Source organism: Oncorhynchus nerka, linkage group LG22 (genome assembly GCF_034236695.1).
Source record: "Oncorhynchus nerka isolate Pitt River linkage group LG22, Oner_Uvic_2.0, whole genome shotgun sequence".
NCBI lineage: Eukaryota > Metazoa > Chordata > Actinopteri > Salmoniformes > Salmonidae > Oncorhynchus > Oncorhynchus nerka.
The window spans coordinates 104,195,763-104,216,320 of record NC_088417.1 but is presented as its reverse complement, the minus strand read 5'-3'; positions in this window follow the sequence as shown (position 1 = coordinate 104,216,320).

The following is a 20,558-nucleotide window of genomic DNA, read 5'->3' as shown; positions in this document are numbered from 1 at the left end:
AACTTAAATCCCTTTTTAACCACAGAGAGAGAGAGATGTTACGGTAAGGTAAAGTCAAAAGGTTTGTTACTAATTTGTGATGAAACTAAAGACGGTAGAACATGTGTCTGCTCTCTCTGAGACATGAAGCCGTGTGTCTGGTCTCTCTCTCTGAGACATGAAGCCGTGTGTCTGGTCTCTCCCTCTGAGACATGAAGCTGTGTGTCTGGTCTCTCTCTCTGAGACATGAAGCCGTGTGTCTGGTCTCTCTCTCTGAGACATGAAGCCGTGTGTCTGGTCTCTCTCTCTCTGAGACATGAAGCCGTGTGTCTGGTCTCTCTCTCTGAGACATGAAGCCGTGTGTCTGGTCTCTCTCTCTGAGACATGAAGCCATGTGTCTGGTCTCTCTCTCTGAGACATGAAGCCGTGTGTCTGGTCTCTCCCTCTGAGACATGAAGCCGTGTGTCCGGTCTCTCCCTCTGAGATATGAAGCCGTGTGTCTGGTCTCTCTCTCTGAGACATGAAGCCGTGTGTCTGGTCTCTCTCTCTGAGACATGAAGCCGTGTGTCTGGTCTCTCTCTCTGAGACATGAAGCCGTGTGTCTGGTCTCTCTCTCTGAGACATGAAGCCGTGTGTCTGGTCTCTCTCTCTGAGACATGAAGCCGTGTGTCTGGTCTCTCTCTCTGAGACATGAAGCTGTGTGTCTGGTCTCTCTGATAAATGAACCCGTGTGTCTGGTCTCGCCCTCTGAGACATGAAGCTATGTGTCTGGTCTCTCTCTCTGAGACATGAAGCTGTGTGTCTGGTCTCTCTGATAAATAAAGCTGTGTGTCTGGTCTCTCTGATAAATGAACCCGTGTGTTTGGTCTCGCCCTCTGAGACATGAAGCTGTGTGTCTGGTCTCTCTCTGAGACATGAAGCTGTGTGTCTGGTCTCTCTCTCTCTCTGAGACATGAAGCCGTGTGTCTGGTCTCTCCCTCTGAGACATGAAGCTGTGTGTCTGGTCTCGCCCTCTGAGACATGAAGCTGTGTGTCTGGTCTCTCTCTGAGACATGAAGCTGTGTGTCTGGTCTCTCTCTCTCTCTGAGACATGAAGCCGTGTGTCTGGTATCTCCCTCTGAGACATGAAGCTGTGTGTCTGGTCTCTCCCTCTGAGACATGAAGCTATGTGTCTGGTCTCTCTCTCTGAGACATGAAGCCGTGTGTCTGGTCTCTCTCTCTGAGACATGAAGCCATGTGTCTGGTCTCTCTCTCTGAGACATGAAGCCGTGTGTCTGGTCTCTCTCTCTGAGACATGAAGCCGTGTGTCCGGTCTCTCCCTCTGAGATATGAAGCCGTGTGTCTGGTCTCTCTCTCTGAGACATGAATCCGTGTGTCTGGTCTCTCTCTCTGAGACATGAAGCCGTGTGTCTGGTCTCTCTCTCTGAGACATGAAGCCGTGTGTCTGGTCTCTCTCTCTGAGACATGAAGCCGTGTGTCTGGTCTCTCTCTCTGAGACATGAAGCCGTGTGTCTGATCTCTCTCTCTGAGACATGAAGCCGTGTGTCTGGTCTCTCTCTCTGAGACATGAAGCCGTGTGTCTGGTCTCTCTCTCTGAGACATGATACCGCGTGTCTGGTCTCTCTCTCTGAGACATGAAGCCGTGTGTCTGGTCTCTCTCTCTCTGAGACATAAAGCCGTGTGTCTGGTCTCTCTCTCTGAGACATGAAGCCGTGTGTCTGGTCTCTCTCTCTGAGATGAAGCTGTGTGTCTGGTCTCTCTCTCTGAGACATGAAGCTGTGTGTCTGGTCTCTCTCTCTGAGACATGAAGCTGTGTGTCTGGTCTCTCTGATAAATAAAGCTGTGTGTCTGGTCTCTCTGATAAATGAACCCGTGTGTTTGGTCTCGCCCTCTGAGACATGAAGCTGTGTGTCTGGTCTCTCTCTGAGACATGAAGCTGTGTGTCTGGTCTCTCTCTCTCTGAGACATGAAGCCGTGTGTCTGGTCTCTCCCTCTGAGACATGAAGCTGTGTGTCTGGTCTCGCCCTCTGAGACATGAAGCTGTGTGTCTGGTCTCTCTCTGAGACATGAAGCTGTGTGTCTGGTCTCTCTCTCTCTCTGAGACATGAAGCCGTGTGTCTGGTATCTCCCTCTGAGACATGAAGCTGTGTGTCTGGTCTCTCCCTCTGAGACATGAAGCTGTGTGTCTGGTCTCTCTCCCTGAGACATGAAGCTGTGTGTCTGGTCTCTCTCTCTCTGAGACATGAAGCCGTGTGTCTGGTCTCTCCCTCTGAGACATGAAGCTGTGTGTCTGGTCTCTCTCTCTGAGACATGAAGCCGTGTGTCTGGTCTCTCCCTCTGAGACATGAAGCCGTGTGTCTGGTCTCTCTCTCTGAGACATGAAGCCGTGTGTCTGGTCTCTCTCTCTGAGACATGAAGCTGTGTGTCTGGTCTCTCTCTCTGAGACATGAAGCCATGTGTCTGGTCTCTCTCTCTCTGAGACATGAAGCTGTGTGTCTGGTCTCTCTCTCTGAGACATGAAGCCGTGTGTCTGGTCTCTCTCTCTGAGACATGAAGCCGTGTGTCCGGTCTCTCCCTCTGAGATATGAAGCCGTGTGTCCGGTCTCTCTCTCTGAGACATGAAGCCGTGTGTCTGGTCTCTCTCTCTGAGACATGAAGCCATGTGTCTGGTCTCTCTCTCTGAGACATGAAGCCGTGTGTCTGGTCTCTCTCTCTGAGACATGAAGCCGTGTGTCTGGTCTCTCTCTCTGAGACATGAAGCCGTGTGTCTGGTCTCTCTCTCTGAGACATGAAGCCGTGTGTCTGGTCTCTCTCTCTCTGAGACATAAAGCCGTGTGTCTGGTCTCTCTCTCTGAGACATGAAGCCGTGTGTCTGGTCTCTCTCTGATAAATAAAGCCGTGTGTCTGGTCTCTCTCTCTGAGACATGAAGCTGTGTGTCTGGTCTCTCTGATAAATGAACCCGTGTGTCTGGTCTCGCCCTCTGAGACATGAAGCTATGTGTCTGGTCTCTCTCTCTGAGACATGAAGCCGTGTGTCTGGTCTCTCTCTCTGAGACATGAAGCCATGTGTCTGGTCTCTCTCTCTGAGACATGAAGCCGTGTGTCTGGTCTCTCTCTCTGAGACATGAAGCCGTGTGTCCGGTCTCTCCCTCTGAGATATGAAGCCGTGTGTCTGGTCTCTCTCTCTGAGACATGAATCCGTGTGTCTGGTCTCTCCCTCTGAGACATGAAGCCGTGTGTCTGGTCTCTCTCTCTGAGACATGAAGCTGTGTGTCTGGTCTCTCTCTCGAGACATGAAGCCGTGTGTCTGGCTCTCTCTCTGAGACATGACGCCGTGTGTCTGGTCTCTCTCTCTGAGACATGAAGCCGTGTGTCTGGTCTCTCTCTCTGAGACATGAAGCCGTGTGTCTGATCTCTCTCTCTGAGACATGAAGCCGTGTGTCTGGTCTCTCTCTGATAAATAAAGCCGTGTGTCTGGTCTCTCTCTCTGAGACATGACGCTGTGTGTCTGGTCTCTCTCTCTGAGACATGAAGCCGTGTGTCTGGTCTCTCTCTCTGAGACATGAAGCCGTGTGTCTGATCTCTCTCTCTGAGACATGAAGCCGTGTGTCTGGTCTCTCTCTCTGAGACATGATACCGTGTGTCTGGTCTCTCTCTCTGAGACATGAAGCCGTGTGTCTGGTCTCTCTCTCTCTGAGACATAAAGCCGTGTGTCTGGTCTCTCTCTCTGAGACATGAAGCCGTGTGTCTGGTCTCTCTCTGAGATGAAGCTGTGTGTCTGGTCTCCCTCTGAGACATGAAGCTGTGTGTCTGGTCTCTCTCTCTGAGACATGAAGCTGTGTGTCTGGTCTCTCTCTCTCTGAGACATGAAGCCGTGTGTCTGGTCTCTCCCTCTGAGACATGAAGCTGTGTGTCTGGTCTCTCCCTCTGAGACATGAAGCTGTGTGTCTGGTCTCTCCCTCTGAGACATGAAGCTGTGTGTCTGGTCTCTCTCTCTCTCTGAGACATGAAGCCGTGTGTCTGGTCTCTCCCTCTGAGACATGAAGCTGTGTGTCTGGTCTCTCTCTCTGAGACATGAAGCCGTGTGTCTGGTCTCTCCCTCTGAGACATGAAGCTGTGTGTCTGGTCTCTCTCTCTGAGACATGAAGCCGTGTGTCTGGTCTCTCTCTCTGAGACATGAAGCCGTGTGTCTGGTCTCTCCCTCTGAGACATGAAGCCGTGTGTCTGGTCTCTCTCTCTGAGACATGAAGCCGTGTGTCTGGTCTCTCTCTCTGAGACATAAAGCTGTGTGTTTGGTCTCGCCCTCTGAGACATGAAGCTGTGTGTCTGGTCTCTCTCTCTGAGACATGAAGCTGTGTGTCTGGTCTCTCTCTCTCTCTCTGAGACATGAAGCTGTGTGTCTGGTCTCTCTCTCTGAGACATGACGCTGTGTGTCTGGTCTCTCTCTCTGAGACATGATACCGTGTGTCTGGTCTCTCTCTCTGAGATGAAGCTGTGTGTCTGGTCTCTCCCTCTGAGACATGAAGCTGTGTGTCTGGTCTCTCTCTCTGAGACATGAAGCTGTGTGTCTGGTCTCTCTCTCTCTCTGAGACATGAAGCCGTGTGTCTGGTCTCTCCCTCTGAGACATGAAGCTGTGTGTTTGGTCTCTCCCTCTGAGACATGAAGCTGTGTGTCTGGTCTCTCTCTCTGAGACATGAAGCTGTGTGTCTGGTCTCTCTCTCTCTGAGACATGAAGCCGTGTGTCTGGTCTCTCCCTCTGAGACATGAAGCTGTGTGTCTGGTCTCTCTCTCTGAGACATGAAGCCATGTGTCTGGTCTCTCCCTCTGAGACATGAAGCTGTGTGTCTGGTCTCTCTCTCTGAGACATGAAGCCGTGTGTCTGGTCTCTCTCTCTGAGACATGAAGCCGTGTGTCTGGTCTCTCCCTCTGAGACATGAAGCCGTGTGTCTGGTCTCTCTCTCTGAGACATGAAGCCGTGTGTCTGGTCTCTCTCTCTGAGACATAAAGCTGTGTGTTTGGTCTCGCCCTCTGAGACATGAAGCTGTGTGTCTGGTCTCTCTCTCTGAGACATGAAGCTGTGTGTCTGGTGTCTCTCTCTCTCTCTGAGACATGAAGCTGTGTGTCTGGTCTCTCTCTCTGAGACATGAAGCTGTGTGTCTGGTCTCTCTCTCTGAGACATGAAGCCATATGTCTGGTCTCTCTTATAAATGAACCCATGTGTTTGGTCTCGCCCTCTGAGACATGAAGCTGTGTGTCTGGTCTCTCTCTCTGAGACATGAAGCTGTGTGTTTGGTCTCGCCCTCTGAGACATGAAGCTGTGTGTCTGGTCTCTCGCTGAGACATGAAGCTGTGTGTCTGGTCTCTCTCTCTCTCTGAGACATGAAGCCGTGTGTCTGGTCTCTCCCTCTGAGACATGAAGCTGTGTGTCTGGTCTCTCTCTCTGAGACATGAAGCCGTGTGTCTGGTCTCTCTCTCTGAGACATGAAGCCGTGTGTCCGGTCTCTCCCTCTGAGATATGAAGCCGTGTGTCTGGTCTCTCTCTCTGAGACATGAATCCGTGTGTCTGGTCTCTCTCTGAGACATGAGCCGTGTGTCTGGTCTCTCTCTCTGAGACATGAAGCCGTGTGTCTGGTCTCTCTCTCTGAGACATGAAGCCGTGTGTCTGGTCTCTCTCTCTGAGACATGAAGCCGTGTGTCTGGTCTCTCTCTCTGAGACATGAAGCCGTGTGTCTGGTCTCTCTCTCTGAGACATGAAGCCGTGTGTCTGGTCTCTCTCTCTGAGACATGATACCGCGTGTCTGGTCTCTCTCTCTGAGACATGAAGCCGTGTGTCTGGTCTCTCTCTCTCTGAGACATAAAGCCGTGTGTCTGGTCTCTCTCTCTGAGACATGAAGCCGTGTGTCTGGTCTCTCTCTCTGAGATGAAGCTGTGTGTCTGGTCTCTCTCTCTGAGACATGAAGCTGTGTGTCTGGTCTCTCTCTCTGAGACATGAAGCTGTGTGTCTGGTCTCTCTGATAAATAAAGCTGTGTGTCTGGTCTCTCTGATAAATGAACCCGTGTGTTTGGTCTCGCCCTCTGAGACATGAAGCTGTGTGTCTGGTCTCTCTCTGAGACATGAAGCTGTGTGTCTGATCTCTCTCTCTCTCTGAGACATGAAGCCGTGTGTCTGGTCTCTCCCTCTGAGACATGAAGCTGTGTGTCTGGTCTCGCCCTCTGAGACATGAAGCTGTGTGTCTGGTCTCTCTCTGAGACATGAAGCCGTGTGTCTGGTATCTCCCTCTGAGACATGAAGCTGTGTGTCTGGTCTCTCCCTCTGAGACATGAAGCTGTGTGTCTGGTCTCTCTCCCTGAGACATGAAGCTGTGTGTCTGGTCTCTCTCTCTCTGAGACATGAAGCCGTGTGTCTGGTCTCTCCCTCTGAGACATGAAGCTGTGTGTCTGGTCTCTCTCTCTGAGACATGAAGCCGTGTGTCTGGTCTCTCCCTCTGAGACATGAAGCTGTGTGTCTGGTCTCTCCCTCTGAGACATGAAGCTGTGTGTCTGGTCTCTCTCCCTGAGACATGAAGCTGTGTGTCTGGTCTCTCTCTCTCTGAGACATGAAGCCGTGTGTCTGGTCTCTCCCTCTGAGACATGAAGCTGTGTGTCTGGTCTCTCTCTCTGAGACATGAAGCCGTGTGTCTGGTCTCTCCCTCTGAGACATGAAGCCGTGTGTCTGGTCTCTCTCTCTGAGACATGAAGCTGTGTGTCTGGTCTCTCTCTCTGAGACATGAAGCCATGTGTCTGGTCTCTCTCTCTCTGAGACATGAAGCTGTGTGTCTGGTCTCTCTCTCTGAGACATGAAGCCGTGTGTCTGGTCTCTCTCTCTGAGACATGAAGCCGTGTGTCCGGTCTCTCCCTCTGAGATATGAAGCCGTGTGTCCGGTCTCTCTCTCTGAGACATGAAGCCGTGTGTCTGGTCTCTCTCTCTGAGACATGAAGCCATGTGTCTGGTCTCTCTCTCTCTGAGACATGAAGCTGTGTGTCTGGTCTCTCTCTCTGAGACATGAAGCCGTGTGTCTGGTCTCTCTCTCTGAGACATGAAGCCGTGTGTCCGGTCTCTCCCTCTGAGATATGAAGCCGTGTGTCCGGTCTCTCTCTCTGAGACATGAAGCCGTGTGTCTGGTCTCTCTCTCTGAGACATGAAGCCATGTGTCTGGTCTCTCTCTCTGAGACATGAAGCCGTGTGTCTGGTCTCTCTCTCTGAGACATGAAGCCGTGTGTCTGGTCTCTCTCTCTGAGACATGAAGCCGTGTGTCTGGTCTCTCTCTCTCTCTGAGACATAAAGCCGTGTGTCTGGTCTCTCTCTCTGAGACATGAAGCCGTGTGTCTGGTCTCTCTCTGATAAATAAAGCTGTGTGTCTGGTCTCTCTCTCTGAGACATGAAGCTGTGTGTCTGGTCTCTCTGATAAATGAACCCGTGTGTCTGGTCTCGCCCTCTGAGACATGAAGCTATGTGTCTGGTCTCTCTCTCGAGACATGAAGCCGTGTGTCTGGTCTCTCTCTCTGAGACATGAAGCCGTGTGTCCGGTCTCTCCCTCTGAGATATGAAGCCGTGTGTCTGGTCTCTCTCTCTGAGACATGAATCCGTGTGTCTGGTCTCTCCCTCTGAGACATGAAGCCGTGTGTCTGGTCTCTCTCTCTGAGACATGAAGCCGTGTGTCTGGTCTCTCTCTCTGAGACATGAAGCCGTGTGTCTGGTCTCTCTCTCTGAGACATGACGCCGTGTGTCTGGTCTCTCTCTCTGAGACATGAAGCCGTGTGTCTGGTCTCTCTCTCTGAGACATGAAGCCGTGTGTCTGATCTCTCTCTCTGAGACATGAAGCCGTGTGTCTGGTCTCTCTCTGATAAATAAAGCCGTGTGTCTGGTCTCTCTCTCTGAGACATGAAGCTGTGTGTCTGGTCTCTCTGATATATGAACCCGTGTGTCTGGTCTCGCCCTCTGAGACATGAAGCTATGTGTCTGGTCTCTCTCTCTGAGACATGACGCTGTGTGTCTGGTCTCTCTCTCTGAGACATGAAGCCGTGTGTCTGGTCTCTCTCTCTGAGACATGAAGCCGTGTGTCTGATCTCTCTCTCTGAGACATGAAGCCGTGTGTCTGGTCTCTCTCTCTGAGACATGATACCGTGTGTCTGGTCTCTCTCTCTGAGACATGAAGCCGTGTGTCTGGTCTCTCTCTCTCTGAGAAATAAAGCCGTGTGTCTGGTCTCTCTCTCTGAGACATGAAGCCGTGTGTCTGGTCTCTCTCTCTGAGATGAAGCTGTGTGTCTGGTCTCTCCCTCTGAGACATGAAGCTGTGTGTCTGGTCTCTCTCTGAGACATGAAGCTGTGTGTCTGGTCTCTCTCTCTCTGAGACATGAAGCCGTGTGTCTGGTCTCTCCCTCTGAGACATGAAGCTGTGTGTCTGGTCTCTCCCTCTGAGACATGAAGCTGTGTGTCTGTTCTCTCTCTCTGAGACATGAAGCTGTGTGTCTGGTCTCTCTCTCTCGAGACATGAAGCCGTGTGTCTGGTCTCTCCCTCTGAGACATGAAGCTGTGTGTCTGGTCTCTCTCTCTGAGACATGAAGCCATGTGTCTGGTCTCTCCCTCTGAGACATGAAGCTGTGTGTCTGGTCTCTCTCTGAGACATGAAGCCGTGTGTCTGGTCTCTCTCTCTGAGACATGAAGCCGTGTGTCTGGTCTCTCCCTCTGAGACATGAAGCCGTGTGTCTGGTCTCTCTCTCTGAGACATGAAGCCGTGTGTCTGGTCTCTCTCTCTGAGACATAAAGCTGTGTGTTTGGTCTCGCCCTCTGAGACATGAAGCTGTGTGTCTGGTCTCTCTCTCTGAGACATGAAGCTGTGTGTCTGGTCTCTCTCTCTCTCTGAGACATGAAGCTGTGTGTCTGGTCTCTCCTCTGAGACATGAAGCTGTGTGTCTGGTCTCTCTCTCTGAGACATGAAGCCATATGTCTGGTCTCTCTTATAAATGAACCCATGTGTTTGGTCTCGCCCTCTGAGACATGAAGCTGTGTGTCTGGTCTCTCTCTCTGAGACATGAAGCTGTGTGTTTGGTCTCGCCCTCTGAGACATGAAGCTGTGTGTCTGGTCTCTCGCTGAGACATGAAGCTGTGTGTCTGGTCTCTCTCTCTCTCTGAGACATGAAGTCGTGTGTCTGGTCTCTCCCTCTGAGACATGAAGCTGTGTGTCTGGTCTCTCTCTCTGAGACATGAAGCCGTGTGTCTGGTCTCTCCCTCTGAGACATGAAGCTGTGTGTCTGGTCTCTCTCTCTGAGACATGAAGCCGTGTGTCTGGTCTCTCTCTCTGAGACATGAAGCCGTGTGTCTGGTCTCTCCCTCTGAGACATGAAGCCGTGTGTCTGGTCACTCTCTCTGAGACATGAAGCCGTGTGTCTGGTCTCTCTCTCTGAGACATAAAGCTGTGTGTTTGGTCTCGCCCTCTGAGACATGAAGCTGTGTGTCTGGTCTCTCTCTCTGAGACATGAAGCTGTATGTCTGGTCTCTCTCTCTCTCTGAGACATGAAGCTGTGTGTCTGGTCTCTCTCTCTGAGACATGAAGCTGTGTGTCTGGTCTCTCTCTCCGAGACATGAAGCCATGTGTCTGGTCTCTCTGATAAATGAACCCATGTGTTTGGTCTCGCCCTCTGAGACATGAAGCTGTGTGTCTGGTCTCTCTCTCTGAGACATGAAGCTGTGTGTCTGGTCTCTCCCTCTGAGACATGAAGCCTTTGTAGTGGTTAGCTGCATGACTACTAACACTTTATATAACCAAGACTGGTTGGCTAGTAGTAGTTAGGCCTGGTTGGCTAGTAGTATTTAGGCCTGGTTGGCTAGTAGTATTTAGGCCTGGTTGGCTAGTAGTATTTAGGCCTGGTTGGCTAGTAGTATTTAGGACTGGTTGGCTAGTAGTATTTAGGCCTGGTTGGCTAGTAGTATTTAGGCCTGGTTGGCTAGTAGTATTTAGGCCTGGTTGGCTAGTAGTATTTAGGCCTGGTTGGCTAGTAGCATTTAGGCCTGGTTGGCTAGTAGTATTTAGGACTGGTTGGCTAGTAGTATTTAGGCCTGTGGTTGGCTAGTAGTATTTAGGCCTGGTTGGCTAGTAGTATTTAGGACTGGTTGGCTAGTAGTATTTAGGCCTGGTTGGCTAGTAGTATTTAGGCCTGGTTGGCTAGTAGCATAGTGGCCAACATAAATCAAATAAAAAAATAGTCTGGTGATGTTTATAAAAATTATTTTTGAAAACTCTTAGGACTGAGGACCAGTTTCCCAGACACAGATAAAGCCTAGTTCTGGACAAGACAAAGAAACCAAACCCAATGGACATTCTCCATTTGAAGTGGAGTTTTTAGTCAGGTATAGGGTAAATCGCCCCTTGGTTACAAGAGAACCGGCCTTAGTTACAAGAGAGAGGCTTCCGTTCCATTGACCTTGATGGAGTAAGGAAGGAGACAGACATTCTAATCAAATACCTACACTTTAATATTACAGTCAGTCTAATCAGCATCAGTGATCAATATGGACAGCGGGTCAGAAACAAACAAGGCAAATCGTAACATGTCATCCCCATGAATGAGGGCATCATTCACCCAGTGGTGTCTGAGATATCGAGTGACGTACACATGAACAAATGTACGGAGACAGATTCTACAGTCCCCTTCTCAATTTCATCGTGGGGGACCATAAAAACGTACTGCTGATGAGTGTAACAATAGAAGGTTAATTACATAAATGGCCATTTCTAAATGAAAACGTACTGTGCCACAGTGAACGTGTCTATTTCCACGGTTTTGAAAGCGATTGGATTGTTCAAATGAAGACAAAATACAGCCAAGCGACTGAGGACCACAGCGGCTGTCTTGGAACATAGCCCAGTCACTAACCCAGTGACTCTGACAGCCCCAAGCCCCAGGTAATTCCTGTTATTACTGCATGAGTTTTGTGTATTGACTGCTGAAATTCTCTCAATTCTAGGGGTGCTATAAAACCAGACTGTACACTCTCCGGCAGACTTTAATAAATAACGGAGCTAACAGGGATAACGGAGCTAACAGGGATAACGGGCTGATGGAGCTGATGGGGCTAACGGGGATAACGGAACTAACAGGGATAACGGAGCTGATGGAGCTAACAGGGATAACGGAGCTGATGGAGCTGATGGGGCTAACGGGGTTAACGGAACTAACAGGGATAACGGAGCTAACAGGGATAACGGAACTAACAGGGATAACGGAACTAACAGGGGATAACGCCTCCCAGTCAAAACTGTTCGCTGCTCTGGCCCCCCAATGGTGGAACAAACTCCCTCACGACGCCAGGGACAGCGGGAGTCAATCACCACCTTCCGGAGACACCTGAAACCCCACCTCTTTAAGGAATACCTAGGATAGGATAAAGTAATCCCTCTCACCCCTCCCCCTGAAAAGATTTAGATGCACTACTGTTCCACTGGAGGTCATAAGGTGAATGCACCAATTTGTAAGTCGCTCTGGATAAGAGCGTCTGCCAAATGACTTAAAATGTAAATGATAACGGAGCTAACAGGGATAACGGAGCTGATGAGGCTAATGGGGATAACGGAACTAACAGGGATAAAGGGGATAACGGAGCTAACGGGCTGATGGGGCTAACGGGGATAATGGAGCTAACGGGCTGATGGGGCTAACGGGGATAACGGGCTGATGGGGCTAACGGGGGATAACGGAGCTGATGGGGCTAACGGAGGGATAACGGAACTAACAGGGATAACAGAGCTAACGGAGCTGATGAGGCTAATGGGGATACGGAACTAACAGGGATTACGGAGCTAACAGGGATAACGGAGCTGATGGGGTTAACGGGGGATAAGTGAGCTAACGGAGCTGATGGAGCTAACTGGGATAACGGAGCTGATGGGCTAACGGGGATAACGGAGCTAACGGAGCTGATGGGGCTAACGGGGGATAACGGAGCTAACAGAGCTGATGGGGCTAACGGGGGATAATGGAGCTAACGGAGCTGACGGGGCTAACGGGGATAGCGGGCTGATGGGGCTAACGGGATAACGGAGCTAACGGGCTGATGGAGCTAACAGGGATAACGGAGCTGATGGGGCTAACGGGGATAAAGGAGCTATCAGGGATAATGGAGCTAACAGGGATAACGGACCAAACGGAGCGGATGGGGCTAACGGGGATAACGGAGCTAACAGGGATAACGGAGCTAACGGGGATAAAGGAGCTAACAGGGATAATTCGGAGCTAACAGGGATAACGGAGCTAACAGGGATAACGGAGCTAACAGGGATAACGGATGATTGGGCTAACGGGGATAACGAGCTAACAGGGATAACGGAGCTAACGGAGCTGATGGGGCTAACGGGGAGTAACGGAGCTAACAGGGATAATGGGCTAACAGGGATAGCAGGCTGATGGGGATAACAGGGATAACGGGCTAACGGGGATAGCGAGGCTAACGGGCTGATGGGGCTAACAGGAACCGGGCTAACAGGGAAGCGGGCTAACAGGGATAACGGGCTGATGGGGCTAACAGGGATAGCAGGTTAACAGGGATAACGAGGCTGATCGGGCTAGCAGGGACCGCGGGCTAACAGGGATAACGGGCTAACGGATCTGATGGGGCTAGCAGGGGGTAACGGGCTAACGAGACTAATGGAGCTAACAGGGATAACAGAGCTGATGGGGATAACAGGGATAAAGGCTAACAGGGATACTTGAACTACTTCGGGCTGATGGGGCTAACAGGGATAACGGAGCTAACAGGAAAAGCGGGCTAACAGGGATAAATGGCTAACAGGGATAACGGGCTGATTGGGCTAACGGAATAACGGAGCTAAAGGGAAAGCGGAGCTAACAGGGATAGCGGGCTGATGGGGATAACAGGACAACTGGAGCCAAAGGAAACGGGCTAACAGGGATAAACGGAGCTGATGGGGCTAACAGGGATAACTGAGTTAACAGGGATAACGGAGTTAACAGAGCTAACGGAGCTGATCGGGCTAACGGGGATAATGGAGCTAACAGGGATAACGGAGCCAACGGAGCTGATGGGGCCAACGGGGCAACGGGCTAACAGGGATAATGGAGCTAACAGGGATAACAGAGCTGATGGGGATAACAGGATACTTAGATAACAGGAAAATGGGCTAACAGAGATAACGGAGCTAACGGGCTAACGGGCTGATGGGGCTAACAGGGATAACGGAGCTAACAGGGAAAATGGAGCTAACAGAGATAACGGCTAACAGGGATAACGGAGCTAACGGAGCTGATGGGGCTAACAGGGATAATCTAGGCTAACAGGGATGAAGGAGCCAACAGGGATAACGGAGCTAACGGAGCTGATGGTGCTAACAGGGGATAAAGGAGCTAACAGGGATAACGGAGCTAACAGGGATAACGGGCTAACAGGGATAACTGGCTAACAGGGATAACGGGCTGATTGGGCTAACGGGGGATAACGGGCTAACGGAGGCGGATGGGGCTAACGGGGTAACGGGGAGCTAACAGGGATAATGGAGCTAACAGGGATAACGGAGCTGATGGGGATAAACAGGGATAACGGGCTAACAGGGATAGCGGAGCCAACGGGCTGATGGGGCTAATAGGGATAACGGAGCTAACAGGAAAATGGGCTAACAGAGATAGCGGGCTAACAGGGATAACGGGCTAACGGGCTGATGGGGCTGGGGATAACGGAGCTAACAGGGATGAAGGGGAGCTAACAGGGATAACGGGCTAACGGGCTGATGGTGCTAACGATAAAGGAGCTAGCAGGGATAACGGGCTAACAGGGATAACGGGCTAACATGGATAACGGAGCTAACAGGGATAACGGAGCTGATTGGGCTAACGGGGATAACGGGCTAACGGAGCTGGATGGGGCTAACGGGCAACGGAGCTAACAGGGATAATGGAGCTAACAGGACAGCCTGGAGCCGGGGATGGGGACAACAGGGACAACTCTGAGCCAACAGGGATAGCGGAGCTAACGGGCTGATGGGGCTAATAGGGATAACGGGCTAACAGGGAAAACGAGGCTAACAGGGATAACGGAGCTAACAGGGATAACGGGCTGATTGGGCTAACGGGGGATAACGGGCTAAAGGAAAACGGAGCTAACAGGGATAACGGGCTGATGGGGCAACAGGGATAACGGGCTAAAGGGAAAACGGGCTAACAGGGATAACGGAGCTGATGGGGCTAACGAGATAACAGGGATAGCGGATGGGGCTAGCAGGGTAAACTAACAGGGATAATGGAGCTAACAGGGATAACAGAGCTGATGGGGATAACAGGGATAAAGGAGCTAACAGGGATCTCTAACGGGCTGATGGGGTTAACAGGGATAGCACAACAGGGATGAAGGAGCTAACAGGGATAATGGAGCTAACGGGCTGATGGTGCTGGGGATAAAGGCTAACGGGGATAACGGAGCTAACGGGATAACGGGCTAACAGGAATCGCGACAACAGGGATAACGGGCTGATGGGCTAACGATAACAGACTAACAGGGAAAATGGAGCTCAACAGGATAACCTGAGCCAACAGGGATAACGGGCTAGCCTGGATGGGGCTAACGAGGACCTTGGAGCTAACGGGAAAATGGAGCTAACAGGGATGCGGGCTAACAGGGATAGCGACTGAGACTGATGGGGCTAGATGCAGCTAACGATAGCAGACTATGAGGGGATAACAGAGGCTAGCAGGGGATATGAGCTAACAGGCTGATGGGGCTAAGCAAACGGGGATGACAGAGCTAACGGGGATAACGGGCCAACGAGGAAAACAGAGCTAACGGAGGCCAGAACAGGGCTCCGGGCAGCCGGCGGAAATGGAACGGAGCGGACCTGACATCCTTTCTCCTCCTCTCTACATTTTCCTCTTCTCTCTCTGGCTAAAGCCAAAATGGCATCTGCCTCTAACCCTAGGAAGCTCTTTGCATAACCTCCTCCCCCCTCCCCCCCTCCTCCCTCTCTGGAGCTTCGTCAACATTTGAAAAGATAACGGAGCTAACAAACGACACCGCTAGTTCTGCTCATGCCCTACCCTGTGCTCTGACCTCTTCTCCCCTCTCTCTCCAGATGAAATCTCGCGTCTTATAACGGCCGCCCCTAACCTGCCCGCTTGACCCTATCCCCTCCTCTCCTTCTCCAGACCATTTCAGGAGCCTCAACCTCACCTCGCTCATCAACGACCGCTGGCCTACGTCCCTTCCGTCTTCAAGAGGGACCCTTCTGAAAAACCTGGAGATGTCAACAACTACAGACCAGTATCCCTTCTTTCTTTTCTCTCCAAAACTCTTGAGCTGATGGGGGCTCTCCCGCTATCTCTCAGAATGACCTTCTTGATCCAAAATCAGTCAGGTTTCAAGACTAGTCATTCAACTGAGACTGCTCTTCTCTGTATCACGGGGCTCCAACAGAGCTCTCAACCTATCGGCTGCCTTCGATAAACCATCAGCTCCTCTCCACCTCTCCGAGTTGGGCATCTCCGATGGGGCCTAACAGGTCGCTCCTAAACGTGGGATCCGTCTCCACACCCGAGCTGGTGTCCCCAGGAGCTCTGTTCTAGGGGATACACCAAGTCAGGCTCTGTCAAACCTCATGGTCTCTCCTATCCATTGCTATGCAGAAAACAGAATCTTCTCCTTTCCCCCTTCTGAACCAGGTGGCGAATCGATCTCTGGGGCAGACATATCCGTGTGGATGACGGATCACCACCTCAAGCTGAACCTCGGCAAGACGGAACTGCTCTTCCTCCCGGGGGGAAAGGACTGCCCGTTCCAACTCGCCATCACGGTTGACAACTCCATTGAGCTAAGAACCTTGGCGTGATCTGGACAACACCCTGTCGCTCAACTAACATCAAGGGGATGCTCTAACATCCATGAGCGACCCTGCCTCACACGGAAGCCGGCGCAGGTAACCAGAGTCATCTCCCGTCTGGATTACTGCAGCACTCGCGCTGTTGGCTGGAGCCCATTAAACCCCTACAGCTCATCCAGAGGCACCGCAGGTCTGGTGTTCAATTCAAGGGGCTCCCTCCACTGGCTTCCGGTTGGGCTCGCAGCTAAAGACCATGGTGCTTGCCTACGGAGCTGTGAGAGCTCAGTACTAGGCTCTGAGACAGGCCCTACACCCATCTCAGCCACCTCTGGCTGTTCCCACACCACTGAGGAAGTACAGTTCCCGCTCAGCCCAGTCAAAACTGGTTAACCTCCTCAGACAGGACAGCGAGGTCAATGCCACCTTCCGGAGACACCTGAAACCCCACCTCTTTAAGGAATACCTAGGATAGAGTAAATAATCCCTCTCACCCTCCCCCTGAAAGATTTAGATGCTACTGTTCCACTGGAGGTCATAAGGTGAATGTACCAATTTGTAAGTCGCTCTGGATAAGAGCGTCTGCTAAATGACTTAAATGTAAATGTAAATGATGAGGCTAACAGAGCTAGCAGTCAACAGAGCTAGCAGGGGATAACAGAGCTAGCAGGGGATAACAGAGCTAGCAGGGGATAACAGAGCTAACGGGGCTAACGGGCTAATGGGGCTAATGGGGCTAACTGAGCTAGTAATGGGGCTAACAGAGCTAACTAGACAGGACACCATCTCAGCTGCTTCTCTAGTCATAATGAACTGGTTAACCTACTAGACAGGGCACAGCTCCATCTCAGCTGCTTCTCTAGTCATAATGAACTGGTTAACCCACTAGACAGGACACCATCTCAGCTGCTTCTCTAGTCATAATGAACTGGTTAACCCACTAGACAGGACACCATCTCAGCTGCTTCTCTAGTCATAATGAACTGGTTAACCCACTAGACAGGACACCAATCTCAGCTGCTTCTCTAGTCATAATGAACTGGTTAACCCACTAGACAGGACACCATCTCAGCTGCGTCTCTAGTCATAATGAACTGGTTAACCCACTAGACGGGACACCAGCTCAGCTGCTTCTCTAGTCATGATGAACTGGTTAACCCACTAGACAGGACACCATCTCAGCTGCTTCTCTAGTCATAATGAACTGGTTAACCCACTAGACAGGACACCATCTCAGCTGATTCTCTAGTCATAATGAACTGGTTAACCCACTAGACAGGACACCAATCTCAGCTGCTTCTCTAGTCATGATGAACTGGTTAACCCACTAGACAGGACACCATCTCAGCTGCTTCTCTAGTCATGATGAACTGGTTAACCCACTAGACAGGACACCAATCTCAGCTGCTTCTCTAGTCATGATGAACTGGTTAACCCACTAGACAGGACACCATCTCAGCTGCTTCTCTAGTCATGATGAACTGGTTAACCCACTAGACAGGACACCATCTCAGCTGCTTCTCTAGTCATAATGAACTGGTTAACCCACTAGACAGGACACCATCTCAGCTGCTTCTCTAGTCATAATGAACTGGTTAACCCACTAGACGGGACACCAGCTCAGCTGCTTCTCTAGTCATAATGAACTGGTTAACCCACTAGACAGGACACCATCTCAGCTGCTTCTCTAGTCATGATGAACTGGTTAACCCACTAGACAGGACACCATCTCAGCTGCGTCTCTAGTCATGATGAACTGGTTAACCCACTAGACAGGACACCATCTCAGCTGCTTCTCTAGTCATAATGAACTGGTTAACCCACTAGACAGGACACCAATCTCAGCTGCTTCTCTAGTCATGATGAACTGGTTAACCCACTAGACAGGACACCATCTCAGCTGCTTCTCTAGTCATGATGAACTGGTTAACCCACTAGACAGGACACCATCTCAGCTGCTTCTCTAGTCATAATGAACTGGTTAACCCACTAGACAGGACACCATCTCAGCTGCGTCTCTAGTCATGATGAACTGGTTAACCCACTAGACAGGACACCATCTCAGCTGCTTCTCTAGTCATAAAGAACTGGTTAACCCACTAGACAGGACACCATCTCAGCTGCTTCTCTAGTCATAATGAACTGGTTAACCCACTAGACAGGACACCAATCTCAGCTGCTTCTCTAGTCATGATGAACTGGTTAACCCACTAGACAGGACACCACCTCAGCTGCTTCTCTAGTCATGATGAACTGGTTAACCCACTAGACAGGACACCATCTCAGCTGCTTCTCTAGTCATGATGAACTGGTTAACCCACTAGACAGGACACCACCTCAGCTGCTTCTCTAGTCATAATGAACTGGTTAACCCACTAGACAGGACACCATCTCAGCTGCTTCTCTAGTCATAATGAACTGGTTAACCCACTAGACAGGACACCACCTCAGCTGCTTCTCTAGTCATGATGAACTGGTTAACCCACTAGACAGGACACCATCTCAGCTGCTTCTCTAGTCATAATGAACTGGTTAACCCACTAGACAGGACACCACCTCAGCTGCTTCTCTAGTCATAATGAACTGGTTAACCCACTAGACAGGACACCATCTCAGCTGCTTCTCTAGTCATAATGAACTGGTTAACCCACTAGACAGGACACCATCTCAACTGCTTCTCTAGTCATAATGAACTGGTTAACCCACTAGACATGACATCATCTCAGCTGCTTCCCACTAGACAGGACACCATCTCAGCTGCTTCTCTAGTCATAATGAACTGGTTAACCCACTAGACAGGACACCATCTCAGCTGCTTCACTAGTCATGATGAACTGGTTAACCCACTAGACATGACATCATCTCAGCTGCTTCTCTAGTCATGATGAACTGGTTAACCCACTAGACAGGACACCATCTCAGCTGCTTCTCTAGTCATGATGAACTGGTTAACCCACTAGACAGGACACCATCTCAGCTGCTTCTCTAGTCATGATGAACTGGTTAACCCACTAGACAGGACACAGCACTGCCCTTCATATTGATCTGTCGAAAGCATTCGATACTGTTGATCATGCACTCCGGCAACGGAAGCCACCCGAAATTGGTCTAGACCAAACTCTGCTGATGAATTTCAGTGTCATTTTCTTAACATAACCAAATGAGTCCCACAAACCTCAATACTAAGTGCTTTACTGTTCACTCTTTACATTCCTGTTTGTTTGTCCCTGAATAATAAAAACTGGGGCTTACATCTCTAAGCAGATGACAGTAATATATTTCCCTCAGTGCAGCAGGTCATTCACGACCTCCTGCTTGGTTTTAATTACATTCAAGAATAGCTCACTGATCTTAAATTACTGCTAATTGCTGATAAAACCCAAGTTTAGGTTCTTCTCTCCAGGTCTCGTAAAATGTATTTATCCTAAATGTATCGTACATTTATCCGTACGTTGAGAGCATCCCGAATTGAGCTAGTGACCCATCACAAGTATCTAGGTATTGGGATTGACGATAAGATGTTATTTTAAGAAACACATTGATAAGCGGATAAAAACAAAGTTGTGAGTAAACATTGATTTCCTATATAGAAATAAATACTGTCTCACTTTTGAAAAAAGGAGGAAGATTGTTCAAGCATCACTCCTCCCAGTAATAGTCTACCACTCAGTCTCTGTGTTTAAACCTCTAGATTCAGTCTACCACTCAGCCTCTGTGTTTAAACCTCTAGATTCAGTCTACCACTCAGTCTCTGTGTTTAAACCTCTAGATTCAGTCTACCACTCAGTCTCTGTGTTTAAACCTCTAGATTCAGTCTACCACTCAGTCTCTGTGTTTAAACCTCTAGATTCAGTCTACCACTCCAGTCTCTGTGTTTAAACCTCTCTAGATTCAGTCTACCACTCAGTCTCTGTGTTTAAACCTCTAGTCTATTCAGATCAGTCTACCACTCAGTCTCTGTGTTTAAACCTCTAGATTCAGTCTACCACTCAGTCTCTGTGTTTAAACCTCTAGATTCAGTCTACCACTCAGTCTCTGTGTTTAAACCTCTAGATTCAGTCTACCACTCAGTCTCTGTGTTTAAACCTCTAGATTCAGTCTACCACTCAGCCTCTGTAGTTAAACCTCTAGATTCAGTCTACCACTCAGTCTCTGTGTTTAAACCTCTAGATTCAGTCTACCACTCAGTCTCTGTGTTTAAACCTCTAGATTCAGTCTACCACTCAGCCTCTGTTTAAACCTCTAGATTCAGTCTACCACTCAGTCTCTGTGTTTAAACCTCTAGATTCAGTCTACCACTCAAGTCTCTGTGTTTAAACCTCTAGATTCAGTCTACCACTCAGCCTCTGTGTTTAAACCTCTAGATTCAGTCTACCACTCAGCCTCTGTGTTTAAACCTCTAGATTCAGTCTACCACTCAGTCTCTGTGTTTAAACCTCTAGATTCAGTCTACCACTCAGTCTCTGTGTTTAAACCTCTAGATTCAGTCTACCACTCAGTCTCTGTGTTTAAACCTCTAGATTCAGTCTACCACTCAGCCTCTGTGTTTAAACCTCTAGATTCAGTCTACCACTCAGTCTCTGTGTTTAAACCTCTAGATTCAGTCTACCACTCAGTCTCTGTGTTTAAACCTCTAGATTCAGTCTACCACTCAGTCTCTGTGTTTAAACTCTGTGTTAGCTCTAGATTCAGTCTACCACTCAGTCTCTGTGTTTAAAACCTCT